Genomic DNA, 21,046 nt, shown 5'->3' on the forward strand with positions numbered 1-21,046 from the left:
TTTTATTTTTATTTTTGGGACAGAGAGAGACAGAGCATGAACGGGGGAGGGGCAGAGAGAGAGGGAGACACAGAATCGGAAACAGAATGAGCATATATTTTAAAACCTATCACACTTTACACATATCAAATATTTTTATTGTTATTTACTTCTAAGTGCTTTGGCAAGTACAAAGTCATCCATAAATGCAAGAATGTGAGTACTTGCCTGAGTCCTAAGGCCACTGTGTGTGGGGGTGCTTGTGAGCTGCCTCCCCAACACTCACCCCCGTCTTCCTTCAGAGCAGACTGGGTGAGCTGAGTCCCATTCCATCTCCACCAGCGGGCCTGGATTGGCTGGAATCAATCATCGTGGTGACTTTGTTAGGGAGTCCATGATGGACACTGGGTCAATCCTAAGCTTTGTGTTTGTTTGGGTGAGGAAATAGATTTCTACTTTTTAAAAATATCTTAAAGGAGACTTCTGTACCTTGCTGACATTGGCCTGAGTGAGAGTGGGGCCAAGAAGGAGGAAGAGGAGCCGAGACATGGAAAAACAGGGCAAAACCAAGCCCTGATTACATCACTGCGCCACTGCGAAAAGCCTCTCTGAACGTAGACTTTTTGTTTTTGTTTGCCAGAGAATTCCCTTTATTTTCAAAACCAGTCTGAGAAGTTGGATTTTCTATGAGTTACAACTTCCTAGCTGATAGAGAAACTGGGAACCAGAAGTGGGATGTTGTGAGTAATAGACCCAGAGCGTGTGGGGCTCAGGAGATAGGAGGGGCACAGGTGGACCCCAGGCTCCTGGCTGAGATGTTGGCAATTCTAAAATAGAAGGTGAAGGAGTTGGTTGTGCTGTAGTCTGTTGAATCTTGGAATTCAAACCAGTGCCTATAAGGCTGCTCTTTAAGGAGACTTGTGGGAAAATCTCAGGATTTTGGAAGAGGTGTTCATTTTTTGTCGTCATTGGTTAATTTCTGCGAGAGACAGGACTCCGTGGACAGAGGCCTGTTTAAAAGGAGGGAAGGAAGTAGGAGGGCTTTGCTAAGAGAAGCCCTTTATACCCATGGTCTGCAATCCAAGTTGACGGTGAGTTCAGGATTCCTGTTGAAAAGCAGAATGTTCTACGTCAAGCTGTATTTGGTGTAAGCAGAGCCAGGAAGTAAAAGCCTTGGCAGGAGATAAAACTGAACACCCCTCAGGTCCCTCACAAGCATATCCTGTTAGGCATTCTTTGTCTGACAAAGATGCCCAACTCCTACTCTTTTGCTTTTGCTGGGAGTCAAGAGGCCAGTTAGTGGTACGTCTCCACCCCTGCCACGGCTTTGACATGTCAAGGTAGAGGTCTTCGGTGAAAGCAAGGGCAGGGGGATGCACTGAACCCAAGGCCAGTCGTCGGGAGGTAGATATCCTCAGCCCATGTTCTGGAAACAAAGATGTGGCAGTCACATCTGGCTTGGGTTACTACTATATGTATTTGATTAGAAGCAAATAGATTAGACACCTACTAAGCCTTTATGAATATCACTAAAGTAAACCTCAACCTACCAATATCGGCCTGCCATTGTCCACACCCTAAAGCATGCTCGGGTCCCTGACTGTGTCTAACAGGAAGTGAGGGGCCAAAGTGGTGCAACCTCCAGTGAGAACATGTCCGAGAACCATCTCAGATGTGTCCGTTGGAAGACAGGGAGGTGATAGATAGGCTGAGGCACAGGCAGGAGGATGGACAAATCTTCAAGGAAGATTTTATCAGAGATGATGAAAACCTGGTGTGTTAGGGCAGGATGGAGAGTGGAAAAGTTCTCTCCCCTGCCATCCTGGGTACAGCCAGCTTTTCTTCTACTTATTAGGGATGGCTTGTCTCCTGCCTCCATTCTGGAAATGCCACGGGACTGCTAAAGCCAGGCCTGCCTGAATCTGCTCTGGCCTCTGGAATCCAGCCCCCAGTAGATGGCCTTAGTCCTTCCTTTTGGCCTACGGGCTTCTCTAAGGCTGAGAATAGGAAGCAACATGCTCCCTTTCAGAGCTGGGAGCTCAGAGCTCAGAGCCTGCTCGCAAGCCCTTTTAGAAATAAAGGACAAAATGGGGACATTGTTCCCTGGACAATGGGGTTTCTCACAAGTGGGCTTCCCCTTTTGTGAGGAGGGCTCCCTTTAAGAGCAGCTGGGACTGGCCAGTTCTTAGGGTACTGAGCGCCAGCTGCAAAGCTGACTGATGGGAGGGACCCGGACTGGGGATGGAGTTGTCCGTGTGAAGGGACGCCTTGGGGTAGTACTGCCTGAAAGATTGGACTAAGAGAAGATGGGGACGGGAGCAAGCGCTAGGCTTCAGATGGGATTCAGACAGGGGCTGGGGCAGGATTAGGGAGTAAACCTAGGCCTGGGGCCAAAGCCAAGGCTGGTGTGAGGCTTGGAGGGTAGAACTGGTCTGGGAGGGCATGTCATACACAGCGCAAAAGCCCAGGCATGAGACATAGGCAACTCAGGTTCTCCGTTGACTGGTTGTCCTCAGACAGGCTCTCTCTTGCCTTTCATCTTTGTTCCAGTGTTATCTTCTTGGCCTTCAACACCCTATTTAATGCCACAATCTGCCCCCCGGGAGGCACTCTTGTTCTTCCTTATAGCTCTTTATCCACATCCTTAACATTTCTTTTTTAAAAACGTTTATTTATTTTGAGGGAGGGGGAGGGGCAGAGAGAGAGAGGAGAGGGAGACTCCCAAGTAGGCTCTGCACTGCCAGCTTGGAGCCCAACGCAGAGGTTGAACTCACAAACATGAGATCATGACCTGAGCCAAGGTGAAGAGTCGGTCACTTAACCAACTGAGCTACCCGGGCACCCCCCCCCCCCCCACCACTTAACATCGTCTAATGTACCATATAACTTAGATATTTATAATGTTTATTATCTGTCTTCCCTAACCAGAATGTCAACTCCATAAGGACAGAGATCTTTGTTTTATTCACTTGTGTCCCCAGTCCCTAGAAGAGTGCCTGGCACGGAGCAGTCATCCATCCGTTGGACGAATAAAATTGTTAAGCTTCTCTGAGCTGAGAGCTTCCCCCTTTGAAAAGCGAGGAGGACATTCATGACGCAGCCTCAGCGTTGCGGATTTAGTGGACATAGCGTTTTACACCCGCCCGGCAGGCACTTGCGCAAATGACAGCCTGTGTATGCCTGAGCTTCCTCACCTGTCAAGTGGGAATAAAAGTCCTACTCTGTAGGGTTGTTGTGAGGATCGGATAGGTTAACAGGTGCAAAGCACGTAGACCAGGGCCTGTGATGAAGTCAGTGTTCAGTAATGTTGGGTGTCATGTTGGTCGAACGAAACCGTCTTCTCCTTAGTCTTCCAGAGTCTTTCAGTTCATTGTTCTATGGAGCTGAAGGTGGGGCTGAAAGTGGTACCGGGACACAAGTGGCTGAAACTTTGGTTATGTCTGGGCTTCAGATGGAATGACCCTTTGAATACAGGGGTCAGAATAGACAAAGCGTTTCCAGAGCCCAGCGCCCTTAAATGTCAACCTAGAGGGGCTTCGGGATGGCTCAGTCCGTTAAGCGCTGGACTCTTGGTTTTGGCTCAGGTCGTGATCTGGTGGTTCGTGAGATCTAGCCCTGAGACGGGGTCTGCACCGGTGGTACGGAGCCTGCTTCGGGTTCTCTTTCTCCCCCTCTCTCTGCCCCTTCCCTGCTCATGTGCTCTCTAAACAAACAAACAAACAAACTTTAAAAAAAAAGTTAAAAAAAATATCCACCTAGATTTCAGGCGGTCTTTCCCCAGCCCCAGGTCAGAGCCCACTCCTCACTGCCCCCCTCCCCCCACCAACCCCTGGAAACAGACCTCAGAGTTTTGTCTCTTTTCTCTCTGTCCCTTCTCCTTCCTCTCTCTCCATCTAGGGCCTGAGCCACCAGTGCTCTCCATCTCAGCATTTCCCAGTGAAGGAGCCTCCCCAAGGGGCAGTGGAAGTCAGAATTAGAACTCTGGACCTCCTGGCCTTCTCATCTCAAACCTGGCTTCTAAGGCCTGGTAAACTTCAGGCCTCGTTAAAAGCAGGGGGCTCATCACATGCTCTTAATAAATATGGAGTAAACAGATGAGTAGAAAAAAGTAGAAGAAGCCCCAGCTTTGACCCTGACCTTTATTTTTTAATTAAAAAAATTTTTTTTAATGTTTATTTATTTTCGAGAGGGGCAGAGAGAGAGAGGAGGATAGAGGATCTGAAGTGGTCTCTGTGCTGACAGCAGACAGCCCGATGTAGGGTTCGAACTCACGAACCTTGAGGTCATGACCTAAGCCGAAGTTGGACACTTTAACCGACTGAGCCACCCAGGTACCTCGACCCTGACCTTTAAGTAAATAACATCTTTGGACTCCAGTTTCCTCATCTCTTGTGGGGACTATAAATGCCTGCCCTGTCCACCATATAAAAGTGTTGTGAGACTCATTAAATCATTAGTTCTTTGGGCAAAGGGAACTTGGAGGTCAGGCAGTCCAAGTTGCTTACTTTTCCAATAAGGAAACAGAGCTCCAGAGACAGGGGATGTGTAGACGTAGAGAAACCCAATATAATGAATTGCTTTCTACCAGCCAAGTGGTCCCAGAATCCCGGACTCTCATCTGGATTTAGATATTGTCAGTCCATCCAGGCAGAGGGCATCTGAGCCTAGGCAGGGAAAGTGACTTTCTCAGCTCCCCCAGAAAGCTAGGGCAGAGCTGGAAGGTGGGGATCCTGGTTTCCCATCCAGGCCTCCTTCCTGCTTCACTGACAGCACCGGGAAGGGAGGTACCCAGGGAGCATGGGCAGCAGTGGCTGCTGGGTGCCCCCTGCCCCTACTTCAGTTGAATTTTCCTTGTGGGACAGAGCCCAGGAGCAGGCTAGGAGAGGTAAGGCAGGAAGGAGGTGGGGTTGCCCAGGCAGTGGTTCCTCTCGGTGGACTCCCAAGGTGGGATAGTACCTTGGGGAAAATCACCCAGACACAGGGGCCCCAAGCTGGCCATGTGGTGCACCCAGAAGATCCTATCCCTCATAGCTTTGGGGAGATCAGAAGTCAGGGGTTGGTGCTGGGGACCCATGACAGGTGGAATAGAGTTCCCCCAACTTCCTGCTGGCTCAGCCTCCCAGCATCTGTCTACGCTGTGACAGGCAGACTTACCATGCCTGGGGATTTTCCCCTGGCTCACTGATGATGACACCATCTCAAGCTTCCTCCTATCCCTAAACCCTTGCTTGGAGTTTATAAGCAATGACAGAGGCCTTCTTAGCTTCTGGTCAGTTCTGGATGTTTTCACCCACGATGTCTTATACAAACGTGTATTTCCTAAACTTCACTCATGTACCACATCCATGATTTTTGCTGTAATAACCTAAGCCATTAAATATATAAATAACGCTCTTGAAAAAGAAAAAGGGTGTGCATGGCACCTGGGTGGCTCAGTCAGTTGAGAGTCCGGCTCTTGATTTTGGCTCAAGTCATGATCCCAGGGTTGTGGGATTGAGCCCTGCATCAGGCTCTGAGCTGAGCATGGAGCCTGCTTGGGATTCATTCTCTCTCTCTCTCTCTCTCTCTCTCTCTCTCTCTCTCTCTCGCCACCCCTCTCCTCTGCTAAAGATACCTTGTATTACTCCTGTAAATGAAGAAACAATATCAATTGCTAAAAATACAGAAAGCAAAAACAAATGCAAAGACATTCTTGGTTTCTGGTGCCAGGTCCCACTTCTGGCTCCAGTCTTACTGGCAAGTCATGTACTCTTTCTGGGACTCTGTTTTCTCTTCTGTAAAATGGGATTGTTGGGAAATAATATATGCAAGATGCCTGGCCCTGAGCTGCCATGGAGCAGGTCAGAGAGTTCTGGGCTGGTATTGGGTTCTGCTGGTGCTGACACCATCTCCCCTCTGCTCTAGACTTGACCCCCTTCTCACCTTTAGGACAAGGTGGCTGCAGGAAGATTGGGGCTTAGATATTGAGGATGGCAGAGATCTGGGGGACCCAACGTCCGTGCCTTCAAATCTCCGACTGGCTTTTGTGGGTTAGAGGCACAGATTGCTCCAGGCAGCCCTAAAGGCCACCGAAAATAACCTTTTCTTGGGAGGCAGTCAGGTCTTTGTCACTGAACACATTCAGACATTGCTGGGAGACTTGGCAGAACATTGTCAGGAGAATTCAAACTCGGTCTGGTTCTCAGGGAAAGGAGGCAGATCCCCCCTGCTCATGGGGCTGGTCACTGGGGAATAGGGATGAGGCCTATAGTGCTGGGATCTACTCCTGTCCACCCCCTCACACTCATCTAGAATTTTAGAGTTTCCTGTGCACTTTTCAACTATTCTCTCATATGACTCTCCCAGCAAGTGGTGAGGGAAGCCAGGGAATACAGTGGCTATGGAACAGGGGGATCCACAGGGGCCAAGTGACTTGTCCAAGGTCACCAGGGTGGAGTCTTGAACCCGGGATGTCTGACTCCTTTTCTTGGGAAGTGTGGTTCACTCCTCTGTCACCCAGGAGGCTACTGGCTGGGAATCTGTCTGGGACAAGTCAGCATGGACCCTGGCTGGCCCTTTCCCTCTCAGGAGAAAAGAGGTAACAGCCCCTGTTTAGTGGAGGCTCCCTTCTGGAAGCCACCCCTCCTAGGTCACCCTCTGCTTCCTGTGGCCCCAGCCGAGGAGAGAACCCAAGGGCAGGGAAGAGAGCTAGCCGGGAAGAGTGTTAGCCGTCTGGTCTGAATTGGAAAGGAGAGAGGGCGGCAGGGAGAGTCGGACAGACAGGTGGACAGAGACAGAGGACACGTGCATAAAGACGAATAGAGATATGGAGAGACCCGAAGAAAGGTAGACAGACACGGACAGACACACAGAGAAGGGCAGAAAGACAGAGGGCAGGAGAAAGACCCACAAGAGACACAGAACGAAGTTAGAACCAAAGATAAAGACAACTGGGCTACGCGCGCGCAGAGACCTGAATCCGCCAGACCTGGCAGAGAGGGAGGCAGAGAAGGCCCCGGCGGGAGGAGGACAGGGACCGAGAGAGCGGGGAGGGGAGGGGGCGGTGGAACAAGCCGGCAGCTGGGGCCCCCCCGCCGTCCCTCCCCCACGGGCCGAGGAGCCCGACGGAGCTGGGGCGCCCCGTCTCCCGGCAGGGGGCGCCCTGGCCGCGCTGCCAGGTCAGCCAACACAACTCCGGCGGGGGGCGGGGCGGGGAGGACCCGGCCCGGGCCGGGGGAGGGGGCGGGGGCGGGCGCGGGCGCGGGGGCGGGGGAGGGTTGCCCTGGCCTCCCTCCCGGCCCCGCGGCCGCCTTTATAAGCCCGCGGGGGAGGTGGCCCCGGCAGCGTTGCGCTCCCGCCACTCCGGGCCCTCGGTCCCAGCGCACCGGCCCCACGTCACTTGTGCCAGGACAGACCTTCGCCCACGAACTGTGCTCAGGTAAGGACCCGATGCCATCCCCCGGCTCTCCGGGATCCCTGGGGACGTGGTCGACACGGGCCCCTCCCACATCCTCCCTTCGTCCGGGACCGGCGGCGAGAAGGGATAGAAATGTCAGAGCGCGGACCTCCGCGCCTGCACACCACCCAGGGCGGCCCGTTCGCGACCCTCAGCCACCTGTCCCGCTCCCGAACTCGTGCACATCCGAGGCTCTCGGCAGCGCGCTGGGCCAGGCTGGAGGTTGGACGTGGCGCCCACGGGGACCGCGAGCTAAGGGGACCGCGCTCGGGACCGCCGCTGCAGTCCTAGGGTCTCCTGCCTCCTAGGTCTCTGCCTGGGACCTCCACCTGTCTTCGCGCCTCTCCCCGGTGTCCCGTGACCGAGCTGCCCTGACGATACCCACCTGGTGGGAGATCCAGAGACTCAGGCTGCCAACCCCAGCACCCTGCTTGGTGTCTTTCCATGCCTCCCACCTAGGAACCTCTAGATCACGCTCAGACGCTTGGGGAGGAGGCTGGCGTGTCCACGTGGGGTCCAAAGTAGTTTGGGGCAAAGCTGGAATGAGCAGAGGGAGGGAGGCTCTGGGCTCCCAGAGCCGCGTGGTGGCGGGGGAGGGGAGAGGGGACAACTGGTGTGTGAGTGTTTGCTGGGAGTTGGGGTGGCCACAGGAGCGGGGGGGGGGGGGGGGGGGCGGGGGGCAAAGCCCTGGACCCCTGGAAGCAGAGGGAGCCTACCCCTCACCTCTGGCTGCCCGCAGGTAAGTGGGTTGCCCAAGGCTGATTCCCATGCCCAGTTTAGGTTAAATGCATGGTCACAATGGTGGGGGAGGGAGCTGAGAAAAGCCCCATCATTGTCCCTTCTGACCCTTTTCTGACACATAATGGGGTTGGGGGAGGGGGGCCTTTACAAAGACCTCTGGGTGGAGGGAGGAAAACGCTGGAGATCAAAAGCAGCTTCGGATTCTGAGGCCAGAAAGGGCTTTTGAGCCCTGGGGAAAACTTGTACAGGTGGGCAGGTTTCCCAAGGAGGCAAGGGTTGGCTCCTTGACTTAGTGAAGATGCCAGAGACTGCATTGAGGGCCTGATGTGTGCCAGGCCTGCCCCAGCCCTTCACGTGCACCATTTGGTTTACACATGGGGAGACTGAGGCTTACAGAAACTAAGCAAGTGAGGACACCAGGATTTGAACTCAGAGTTCCAAGGCTCCATCCCTTCCCACCCTCCAGACCTGCCTTCTCCAAATGTCCAGCCCTCCCACCTGTGTTGTCCTCTCTCCACCCACTCTACTGCTCCCTGCCCCTGCCCATCTTGTCCCTCTGTCTCTTTTTTTCTTCCTGAACTTCGTGCCTCTGAAGTCCCTAAGCAGAAGAGGTCCCTGGACACAGCTTCCCAACTTCCCAGCCCCTGGAGTGAGACAGGCTCTGTGTCCGTGTCACCCCCTGTAAAATGGGAGTATGTCTCTCTCCTAAGACTCTTGTGAGGAATAAAACTGAACTGAGGCCAGAAAACAATGCTATCTTTATTCAACAAATACTTATTAAGCTTTGTGCCAAGCCCTGTTCTAGGTGCTGGCAATGGAGCAGGAGAGAACAGACAAAAGCCCTCTTCGTGGAGCTGATATTCCGACATTCCCATAGAATCGCAATCAAGTAATTCACAAGAGAGAAGATGAAAATGCAGTAATACAGGGGCTCCTGGGTGACTCAGTTGGTTGAGCATCTGACTGGATTTCGGCTTAGGTTATAATCCCAGGGTTGTGGGTTTGAGCCCTGCCTCAGGTTCTGTGCTGAGTGTATAGTCTTCTTGGGATTCTCTCTCTCTCTGTCTCTCTCTCTGTGTCTCTCTGTGTCTCTCTCTCTCTCTCTCTCTCTCTCTCTCCCTCCCTGTCTCTCTCCCTCTCTCCCTCCCTCTCCCCCTCCCCTCCCCCTCCCCGTCCCTCTGGCCCTCTCCCCCACTTTCTCTCTCTGTCTCTTTCTCTCAAATAAAAATAAAAATTAAAATGCAATAACATGTAGAAAGTTGATTGGCCAAGGAGCTCCTGGGTGCCTCAGTCGGTTCAGGGCCTAATTCTTTGGCTCAGATCATGATCTCACGGTTCGTGAGTTTGAGCCCCATATTGGCTTCTGTACTGACAGTTCAGAACCTGCTTGGGATTCTCTCTTTCTCCCTTTGCTCCTCCCGTGTGCTCTTTCTCTCTCAAAATAAATAAAATAAACTTTAAAAAACGTTAAAAATTTTTTTTTAAAGTTTTTTTTTTTTTTGAGAGAGGCAGTGCGAGCAGAGGAGGGTCAGAGAGGGAGACACAGGATCTTAAGTAGGCTCCAGGCTCTGAGCTGTCAGCACAGGGTCCGGTGTGGGGCTCCACCCAAGAGCCGTGAGATAATGACCTGAGCCGAAGTTGGATGCCCAACCAACTGAGCCCCCCACGTGCCCCAAACTTAATTTTTTTTTTAATTGGGGGCTCCTGGATGGGTCAGTTGGTTAAGCGTCTGACTTCAGCTCAGGTCCCAATCTTGTGGTCTGTGAGTTCGAGCCCTGTCGGGCTCTGTGCTGACAGCTCAGAGCCCGGAGCCTGCTTCAGATTCTGTGTCTCTGTCTCTCTCTGCCCCTCCCCCACCCACACTCTGTCTCTGTCTCAAAAATGAATAAATGTTAAACAAATTTTAAAAAATTGATTGGCCAACATTTTATTCTAACAGAAAAAGCAACCTAGCTGTGTGACCTGAAACAGGTTCTGTCCCCTGCTGTGCTTCAGTGTCCTCCTTGAAGCTGAGGACATCAATAAACAGTACCTACTGTAATTTGAGGCATCTGAGTGGCTCAGTCAGTTAAGGGTCCCACTTGGGTCCTGTCTGCTCCCCACTCTCTGCTCCTACCTACCCTGCTCGGGCGTGTGAGCTCTCTCTTTCTCTCTCAAAAATATTAAAAAGCAACAAACCAGTACCTACTGATGGTGAGGTCTATACATGATTAATGCATGCAAGGTGTTTAGCTAGTGCCTGTACTTAAAGAAAATATTGACTATGATCAGCTCTAATCTCAGCAAAAAATGCAACTCTGACCCTGGGTGTGAGGTTATGTCACTACCCCTGAACCCTGGCCACCCACCTTCGCCTCGGCTCAACCCATTCTCTGATTGGCTGCCCTATAGGATGGCATGATGCCCTCACTACCATCTGAGATACAGCCTTGCTCAGCAGCCTGGAGCTTTGTGCCGGGCACAGGTTTGGAGCTGTCATCATGCATTGCGCCCCGCCCTCTGCCTGTTCTTGTGCCTCGCTGTGTCCCAGCTTGGAACTGGGGTGAAACCAAGCTCAAGTCCTGCCTGTCCCTTGGCTTACTTATCTGACATTCCCTGCAAGCTAGATGCTGTCCTCGATTTACATATGAAGACACTGGTCTTAGAGAGAGGGAGGGACTTGTCCAAGGACACACAGATGTTACCTGGGAAGTGGGGGTGAGGGCCCAGGTGGCTAAAATTCCAAGCCTGGTGATCTCCGTGTCGTACCCATCTCTGGGGATGGGGCCTTCCTAATCCAGGAGTAGGATCCAGCAGCACAGCTCAGAGTTCTCACCTTGAAATAGGTCCGACTGAAGTTATTAATACAAATCCCAGAGCTCCGAGAGAGCTTTGCGGAGAGAGTGAGCAAGCTGGGCTGAGGACCAGTGCTCAGAAATCTTCCTGCGTGGCCACAGGAATGCTGACTAAGCTTCCCAGGGCAACGTAGTCACAGGCAGGCTGGAGCTAGGCTAAGAAGCATGGCTTCCTTTTTTTTTTTTTTTTTTTTTTCCTTCTAGAGGTATCCTGGCATTTAGAGGGCAGTTGGGGGCAGTAGATGAGAGGTTCATTCCCAGCAGTTCTTTGTGACCCTGAACGAATCACTTTCCCTCTCTGAATCTCAGATGAAGAAATCATCGGCAATGTGGGTTAGTAATATGTACTTTGCAGCTGCTATGAGGGGCCAGCAAGATCATAAATGGTTTTCCAACACTGGGCTAAGTGTTGGTGGCTTAGGAGTTCTATTCCCAGGGCATTTTCCTTCATCACTAGCAGATGGTCCATAAGGGCCAGAGGGAAGGCCCTGTTTAGGTTAAGATGCCTAGAGAGCAGGGAAAATACTGGCTTTGGGGTTGGCATTTTGGCTTCCAGTCCTAGCTGTGTGACCTGAGGCAAGTCACTTGGCCTCTCTGAGTGTTGGGTTCACAGTCGGCCCTCAACAACTTTTATAGAATGTTCACTGTCCAAAGAACATTTCAGAGTAGTCTCTACGTTTTCCACCTCCCCATCCCACCCCCCAACATTTCATAATTGCTCCCAGAAAAAGTTCCTGCTTAAAGTTTTCCATGCTGAAATTCTCAACCTCACTGTGGCATGAAATCAATTGTTTGCATTTAATTTGACTTCTCAAATTAAGGGGTAAAATTTGAGATGAGGGTAGGGGGTTGGGGGAGGAGAGAGGAACATGAAGTTAAACCAGATGTGTTTTTGTTTAACTGTCGGATGGTGGTTAAACTGCCTGAGTATTACCCTTGTTCTTTCTGAATTCCAGTAACCAGGAGTTAGGTTTCACTAAAAATTGTAGTGTTCCTTCCCAGCTAATGTGGACTTGTCTTCCCCATTATTATTATTATTTTATATTCATCTGAGGCCACAAAGTACTGACCAGTGAGGATACCTCATAGATGCCTGGGATTTCAGAGCTGGAAGGTGTTTAGAAGCTGACGCAGTCAGCTGGCTGCTTTGCAGACCAGAGAGACTGAGGCCCAGAGAAGGGAGTGCATCTGTAGTGTATCTATTTTTTGAAAAGAATTGTTGAAGGAGGATGCAGGGGGTGTGGATTAGTAGAAAAAGATCCTCAACTCAGGAGAGCAGAGTTGATATGCTACCTACCAGTGTGACCTTGGGCAACTCACTTCCCCTCTCTGAGCCTCAGTTTCCTTATCTGTAAGCCAAGACGCCTGACTTCTCCAAGACTTGGAATGGGTCTAATTCAATCAATTGGCCTTCAAATATTTATGGCCCAGGTAATGGCAGGTCTGGCACAGGCTGCCCTCCAAAGGTGGCAGGGGACAGCTGTGGCAGCTTAGTGACTCCTACGGTGATTTAAAAACATTGATTGAGTAGTTGTTGTTGTTGTTCAGCCAAGTGATTTCATTTTACTTCTCTTGAGAGATCAGATGTGGCCACACGGGCCCACATTCCTGCCTGGCCACTGTGGCTGGAGTGGATTAGCCGCTGCTCTGTCCATGTTACCACAGTCCTCACGACTGCCTTCTCCCTCACACCCACCTGCCTCACTGACATGACCTGCCTGCCTCGTGAGTTTGCAGTTTCTGAGCAAGGTGCTGTGCGGCCTTGGAAGGAGGGCTCAGATCTCATCTGAATGACTGCATGAGGCTTGGGCCAGCCCTCAGGAGGCTGGCAGTAGGAACGTGGGACACGTGGACATCCTTCTGTGGCTACACGTAGGGGTTTTCTTCCAGCTCTAGTGGTCCCCGGGGAGAATCTAAGGGCTCTAGAGGTTCCAGGGGTGCCACCAGCAGCCTGTCAGGACGCAGATAGCTGGGCCTGGGGCCTATCTCCTTGGGGACAGGCAGCCCTGGGTGCTCCAGGGTACAGATTAATGCAGCTCCCTCAGGAAGGGACTCCCTGGACAAGTACCAGCTCACCTAATGCTCCCAACAGCCCTGTGCTCTGGTGTCACTCCACAGACAAGAAACGCCATCTTGCGCTCTGAACCCATGACTCTGTTGTGTCCCCCTTTCCTCGGTGCCAAGACCCGGCCATGACGGGCAGGCACCATGGTGGCAGCACAGATCTCCAAGTCCACGTGACTGAGCTGGAGGGCAGTGTGGGAGGCCGAGAAGCCTCGTGGTTAAATACAGGGGCTCTGGAGGCAGCTGCCTAGACGTGAGATTCTAGGTGTCCACAAGTGCTCTGGGGATACAAGACGAACAAGCGGGAGCCCTCGTTCCTGGGAGTAACCACGGGCCCCCTGGTCCTTGCCCTTTTGGAGGAGCTCAGAAATGTGCCCTGTGTGGGTTTGCATTTTGTGAGTGACTGCTGGGTGCCTGTACCTTCAACATTATCTCTGATCCTCACCTCCCCACCTCCTGCTGCTTTGCTGTAAAGACTGAGGCTCAGAGGGTAGATATGTGGGAGTCAAACCCTTTTCCCCAATACCTCTGACCCAGGGAAGGGAGAAGAGGAGGGGGGCTGGGAAGCTATTTCTGGGAGTAAGACCTCCACCCATCCTGTAGTGAGGCCCTGCCCCCAGGCATGTTTCATAGAAGTATCTTCATCCTCCCAGACCTCATTTTGACTCAGGGGGATGAACTTCACCAGGTCAGGTGCGCAAGCCTCTGGGCAAAGATCAGCAAACATTTAATGTTCTTTAAAAAAGTGTTTAGGTGGCTTTTATTTGAAAAACCATGAATCTAATCTTTATTTTTTATTTTTATTTTTAAAGTTAATTAAAAAAAATTTTTTTTAATGTTTATTTATTTTTGACAGAGAGAGCATGAGCGGGGGAGGGGCAGAGAGAGAGGGAGACACAGAATCGGAAGCAGGCTCCAGGCTCTGAGCCGTCAGCACAGAGCCCGACGCGGGGCTCGAACTCACAGACTGCGAGATCATGACCTGAGCCGAAGTCAGATGCTCAACCGACCGAGCCACCCAGGCACCCCTAAAGTTTATTTATTTTTGAGAGACAGAGCGCTAGTGGAGGAAGGGCAGAGAGAGAGAAGGAGAGACACAGAATCTGAAGCAGGCTGCAGGCTCCAAGCTGTCAACACAGAACCCGACTCAGGGCTCGAACTCACGAGCCATGAGATGATGACCTGAGTCGAAGTCAAGACACCCAACCAACTGAGCCACCCAGGCGCCCCCATAAATCCAGTCTTTAAAAGGATCTACCATGTGACTTTTTGTTAAGGCAGCCTCTTGCCTTCTTTGGTCCACCTTTTCACTTTGTCTCTGAAACAGCAGGGTGGGTACCCTTTCAGATCCCAGGCCAAGTTTCCCGGGATTTCTGTCCTGTAATCCCCCAGGCCTCTTGTTGGCTGTCACCAAACTGTGTCAGGCTTGGCCTTTCTGAGTTTCATTTGTTAATTTCTCCCTCCACCTGTCCCCACATTGACTTAATGGTCTCTTAACATACAGGAGTTAATAACTTACCCATCTGCCACCCTCCTGGGCAGAAAGTGCCTCAGTGGATTGAGTCTCCCTCTTCTCGCCCATTCCTATTTAGCAGTGCAGTAACTGCTCTCTTTTCTCTGCCTCCTTAAGTGAGGTCCCCACTTACTTGCTAACATTGCCAGGTCAGAGGTGGCCCAGTGGCCGCACCTGGAACTGCTCATTTGGTGTGGCAACAGCCCTGTATGGCCAATGCTACATTACAAACGAGGAAACTGAGGCATGAAGTCAAGCAGCTGGAAAGTGGGAAGCACACCCATTTGTCCCCTCCTGTTGCGAATCCGCCACTCGAGCCTGCTTCCTCCTCTGTGACACAGATGACAAAATCCATTTTCCTAGAAGGATCTGGTTCCTTATTTATTTTGAAATCACCAAACAGTAATTCATAGTTCAGTTCAGTTAGGCAGATATCAAAGATGAACAGGCTTGCTCTCCAAACCCTTGCCTGAATCACCTGAATATTTTTGGTGTGAAAATGCTGGTTTTTTTTTTCCCCCCCTTTGACCTAATCCTTACAATTAACATTTAAGGGTTTACTCTGTGTCAGGACTGGAGCTAATCACTTTGAATGATATTATTGTATTTTTGTCCTCCTCCATTTTACAGAGGAGGAAACGGAAGCTCAGAGAAGCTAACTAACTTTTTCAAGGACACACAGCTGGAAGGCGGAATCACCAAATCCGGGTCTCAGGCTGTCCTGCCTAATCAGATAACCATCTGAATTCAAATCTTTGTGGTGGGATCCAAGCCCTTGGGGGACCTTGGTATCTACATTTGTTTGCACTGGAACCATCTGCCTCTGGGATTTGCTGGAGGTGGGGTTGAAGGCTGGGGGTTGGGGGGAGGGTGGATGAGAAGGAGGTGATGGTGCTGAGTGGAACCAAGCTTAGGTGGCCCTGTTTGGGCTTTTATTCTCTCAGACAATGGGTCTTGGGGCCTGGACACCCCCTCTTCTAGCCAAGAGGAAGGAAATGACAGTCCTGGCAGGAAGCATCCTCAGAAAGCCAGAGGACCCTGGGTGTGGATCCCAGCCCTGCCATTCAGGCTGTGTGACCTTAGGCAAGACCCTTTCCCTCTTGGCTTTCAGTTACCCCACCTGAACACTAGCTTCTCCAGGCATAGGAACTTAGCAGATGAAGTACGCTTCACAATCTGTTTATGTTGCTTTCACAGCTGGTGTTTTTTTAGACCTTGACTTGAAGTATGAGACCATCAAAGCGATGCTTCCATATGTGGCCAGTACACAATTCATTCTACCTGTGAGAGTGTAAGAGTTGAAATATTTTCTGATACCAGTGAGTTGGAATTGGGTATCAAGGACCTGCCATGATTTCAATCTTGCAAAAGACACCAGTTCCGCTTGTTGTGTTCTTCAGCCTACCGCCTTAGGACTTTTCTAGTTCATGTGTGGCAAGCAGTTGGCTTTCATGCTGCTACTTGCTTACTTTACGCCCATGTCAGACATCACTAATCAACCACTGCTCTGTTTCCTTCCAACCTCAAGTACCTTCTAAACGCAGCGCTCCAGGCAGCCATTATCAACTAATTTGAGTTGGCAAATAAGACTGAAGGATGTCACAGAACCAAATTAGATTTAGTTATTGGGTGGAAGGTGGGGAAGGGACAGGCCCAGGGTGGCCTCCAGATCACTGTCACCCTGCTCCTCCTTTGTATGGGAAAGCAGGAGGAACTCAGCTAGATTGGGCCAGAACTCACCTCTGGTGCAGGGTGAGGACCTTTCCAGGGCCATACAGTTGTGCCCCTGTTTAGTCCTCAAGGGGGCGGTGCTGGCTTCTAGAGCTGGTCACAGCCCAAGCTTTAAAAGTAAGAGTGGAAAGACAGAGGCTGGTTGCAGATTGTCCTAGAGAGTTAGGCTCACTCCTCCCCCACCCTATGTACTAGTATCAGTAGTAGGTAATAATGGTCATAATAAGAGTTGTTAACATTTTAGGAATATTTATTATGCACCAAGCCATGCTGCTAACTGCTTTATATCTATTCACACTTTTAATCCCATTTCTCAAGTGAAGGAAATGACTCAGAGGTGAAGCAATTTGCCTGAGTTGCCCTGGCTGGTGACCCAGCGGAGGCTTGGTGAACTGGTGGGGCCGCTGAGATTTTAAGTCACAGCTGTGCAAGTCTGCAGCTGGCTCCCTCGCCGGCTCCGCGTGGGGACTTCCAGACTCCACACTTGCTCTTCCCCAGCTCACCATCCTCATTTCTTGTCTGTGACTGTGACCCTCCTTTACCTGTGCAGAGTGCTCTTCCTCATGCAACACCTCTGTTCCACATACTCCTGGGGGCAGCACAGCAAATGGCATCTCTGCTTTGACAGGTTAGAAAATTGCGTCTGGGGTCCAAAGGGAGGAAATGGTAATCCCTGCGCCAGGGGATTCCATGTTCTTTCTGCTTGTTCATTCATTCCTTTGTTTGTTTATTTTTGAGAGAGAGAGCGAGAGAGAGAGAGAGAGAGAGAGCGCGAGAGCATGAGCAGGGGAGGGGCAGAGAGAGAGAATCCAAATCCCAAGCAGCCTCCACACCATCAGCACAAGTCTGACACGGGGCTTGACCTCACAAACTGAACTGTGAGATCATGACCTGAGCAGAAATCAAGCTTAAATGACTGAGCCACCCAGGTGACCCGGATTCAATGTTCTACCTGTTCCTTGGGACTTTCTGAACTGATGACTGGGCAGGAGGTGGGAACTCAGGAGTGGTACAGCTGAGGTGGGGTGGGGTTTGATCCCCCATCCTGGATGTACCAGTCCTAGCTCCTGTTCTTTTTTTTCTTTAAGTTTTTTTTAAAAGATTTTATTTATTTTGAAGTTTATTTATTTTTTTTTTCAACGTTTATTTATTTTTGGGACAGAGACAGAGCATGAACGGGGGGAGGGGCAGAGAGAGAGGGAGACACAGAATCGGAAACAGGCTCCAGGCTCTGAGCCATCAGCCCAGAGCCTGACGCGGGGCTTGAACTCCTGGACCGCGAGATCGTGACCTGGCTGAAGTCGGACGCTTAACCGACTGCGCCACCCAGGCGCCCCTGAAGTTTATTTATTTTGAGAGAGCACGAGCAGGAGTCAGGGAGAGGCAGACAGAGAGGATCCCGCTAGCAATGCTGAGCTTGAACCCACGAACTGTGAGAACATAACCTGAGCCAAAGACAAGAGTCGGGAACCTTAGCCGACTGAGCCACCAAGGTGCCCCTTAAGATTTTATTTTTTAAGTAATGTCTACACTCAACAACGTGGGGCTCGATTGAACTCACAACCCCAATATCAAAAGTTCTCTACCAACTGAGCCAGCCAGGTGCCCCCTTAGCTCCTGTTTTAATCAGCCACACGACCCTGGATAAGTCACTTTGATACTCCCAACCTCAGTTTGTAGGCTCCTATCATACTTTTCCATTTTGAAAGCCCATTCTTTATGCTTAAGTAAGCTCTACACCCAACATTGGGGCTTGAACCCACAACCTCGAGATCACAAACAAGTCACATGCTCCACCTACTGAGCCAGCCAGACGCCCCCTTAAAGCCCTTTCTTATTCATGAACTCATTGAATCCTTAAAACAGCCTGAAAAAAAATATTATCTTCCCAAAAGGGGAAGCTGAGGCTCAGGTCCAACCAATGGCAACATCAGCCCTCAAACTCCGATTAGGATCCCAGGCTAATGGGCTTTCCCCACATGTGCTCCCCAGCCTCTCTTCTCTTGGCCTTTGCACCTGCTGTCCTCTTCTTTGCAGCGCCCTCTTTGCCTGTGTTGTCTGTTGGTAGCATGGTTTTTTTTTCTAGATCTGGCTCAGAAATCTTGAGCTCTTTGTAATCCGGTCATCTGCGTAGTGTCTGCCTCTGAGTATGAGTTCCTAGAGGGTAAGAACCTCATCTGAATCCTTTGTGAAATCCAGTGTCTATCAATCCAGCTGTCTGTAGCAAATGCTTGATGTCCTTGGGTTAATGAAAGGCTGCTACACCCGGCAGGGTTTTCCCCAGCTCAGCTGCACTCGGTTCACCGTGGGGAAACCTGGGGAGGCTGTCCCACTGGGTTTGAACACCAGAGCCACCCCAGGACAAGCTCGGCTGCCCTTCCTACATCTCCATTGGTGTCCTCACATCTCCACCGGTGACACCAGCTCATAAATCGTTTGTTAACGATTGGCAGCAGGACAAGCCAGTTTCCCTGTTGGTGGCCCTTGGTCGGGAATGGGTGCCCCCAACGATTACCACTGCCCCACCTTTTTGTACATTTTGTTCACAGATGCACCCTCGGTGCCAAACAACCTTAATTTCTTTCCTGATAATAGTAATGGCCATCATGTGCTGCATCTATATGAACCATGCTTCTTGGTGCATAGTAGACACTTAATATATATTTGGTGAATGAATGAGTATTTGCACATCATACACTAGGGCTGGGCCTAAACAGAGGTTTCCAGGAAGGGAAACCAAGCTGTCACCTCACCCCTGCCTGGGATAGTCCTGGCATGTGTCAGCACCCTGGTTGCCTGGAACTGCCCATGGTCAACAGCAACAGAGACTAGCACCTCTCCAGGTGAAGAAGGACGTGACTGCCCTGAAGGAGGTATTGCTGTGGTCTATAGTGCACAGAGATAAAAATGAGGCTCGGTGTGGTTAAATAGCTTGCCCAGGGTCGCAGAGCTAGTAGGTGGGGGAGCTGGGATTTGGACCCAGAGCCGAGAGTCTTTCCCCTTTGCCTCTCAGTCTGCTGAGCAGGTTGGTTTTGGCTCCGGTGAGGGAGATAATGTCTGTCTGGGGATGTCTGGTCCAGAGTTCCAGACCTGGCTCCAAACAACCTTAATTTATTGAATAATAATAAGCACCATTGTTCACTGAATCCCTACGTGTGGTATGCCCTTTTTCATCGGGTCCTCTTAGCCTCCCCACAGAGTAGCTGCTGGAATCCCTGTTTTTAAAGGTGGAGAATAGAAGCACAAAAGAGGACTGAAGGTCATGTAGCTAGCTCATCAGTGGTTAAGCCAGAATTTGAACCTGGGCAGCCTGGCTCCAGAGTATCAGTCCGTGATCATTTAATACTAGATAAATCTATGTAGGCCAGATGTGTAAACTCCTCTTGAACCTCATGGTTCTTCCGGAGCCAGACTCGGGGAGGAGGTGGAAGGCAGGCACAGACTACAGGACACTTCCTGGCCCCCTGAGCTGAGGAGTGCAGAGTTTATCTGTCCCTTGCGTGATTCCTGGGGGAAGGGAGAAATGGGGGCTGGGGTGGGGGGTGGGCGCAGTAGGGCAGTCCTTGTGTCTCCAGGACCAGGGTCAGGGGGAGGCCAGGGCAACCAGAGTGGCTGAAGCCACTGTTAACTCAGAGACCTCAGTGGGATATTGGCCCCAGCCTCAGTCCAGGGCTCTGGCCTCAGGCCTGACTCTCCTGGGTTTCTATCCCAGCCTTCCAATGTCTTCCTGGGGTGGGGAATCTCAGAGCGCTGGCTTATGTGAGGACTTTGCTCTGAAATTTCCTCCTTCAACACCAAATCCCTGGGCTGGCCTGCCTGTCCCACTTCCCCCTTTCACAGGAAGTGGATCCTTTCTTCTTTTGGGTAGCTGTGTGATTTGAATAATTGAGTGTTTCCCAGCTGGCACCTGGCCGTGGAGGGCTCAGCTCTGCAAGGCCTCTAGCTGGGGCTCTGAGGCAGGCCTGCCAACTTCCTCATCCAATCATGGTGGGCAGAATATAGGGAGAGTGCCTGTCTTGTTGGTTTGGCCAGGCCAGGCCCCAGATGATTCCTGGGAGAGGCAGTGCCGGCATCTGGCTGTGTCTCCTCATTTTCTGAAGTGGCTCCTGGTGGGGGAAGAAAGGGGCTGCCCCTGCTTCAGTGGCCTTTCTCATCAGCTCACCTGGGTGTCAACTTCTTGGCACGTGTCTGGGTGGAGAAAGGAGGAAGCAGAGTCAGGAAGGGGGAAAGATAAACGCAGAGGACAATATTCATTCATTTGCTCACTCATTCGACAAATATTTCCTTAGCCCAACTGCCTGCTAGGCCCAGGGCTGGGTGCTAGAATTCATGGATGAATCTGGTCTAGTTTTTGCCTTCGGGAAGCATCCAGTGTGTGAGGAGATAGTCATGTAAGGAGTCCCTACAGAGACCCATGAAAGAAAGCGTAGGAGCCATGGAACTGGAGGAGGCCACCTAACCAAGCCTTGGGCAGAATGACCACAAGGGATTTCTGGGCGAGGTGCAGGTGGTATTAGATTTTTTTTTCCCCCTCCAACAAATATTTACTGAGCATCATCTATAGGCAGGTGTGGTTCTAGGTGCTGGGATACAGCAGTGAACGCCACCAAAGTCCAGCTGGAGCTCCATTGTACTGGAAGAGACAGACGATGAAGTATTTATGTTAATTTCAGACAGTGGTGAGCACTGTGAAGGGTATGAACAGGGTTGTGAAATAGTGAGGAACTGGAGAGGAGCGGAGGCCTCTTC

General features: G+C 51.1%; 1 protein-coding gene across 1 annotated transcript in view; it reads left to right on the forward strand.

Moving 5' to 3' along the window:
* Positions 1 to 7,263: 7,263 nt before the first annotated feature.
* The window catches only part of ALPL (alkaline phosphatase, biomineralization associated), a 57,903-nt gene continuing 44,120 nt past the window's right edge, over positions 7,264 to 21,046 (forward strand). The window contains exon 1 of the mRNA XM_043574015.1: positions 7,264 to 7,396. The gene's annotated coding sequence lies outside the window, so the exon portion shown is untranslated. The remainder of the gene's footprint in view (positions 7,397 to 21,046) is intronic.

This window comes from Prionailurus bengalensis, chromosome C1 (genome assembly GCF_016509475.1).
Source record: "Prionailurus bengalensis isolate Pbe53 chromosome C1, Fcat_Pben_1.1_paternal_pri, whole genome shotgun sequence".
Taxonomy (NCBI): domain Eukaryota; kingdom Metazoa; phylum Chordata; class Mammalia; order Carnivora; family Felidae; genus Prionailurus; species Prionailurus bengalensis.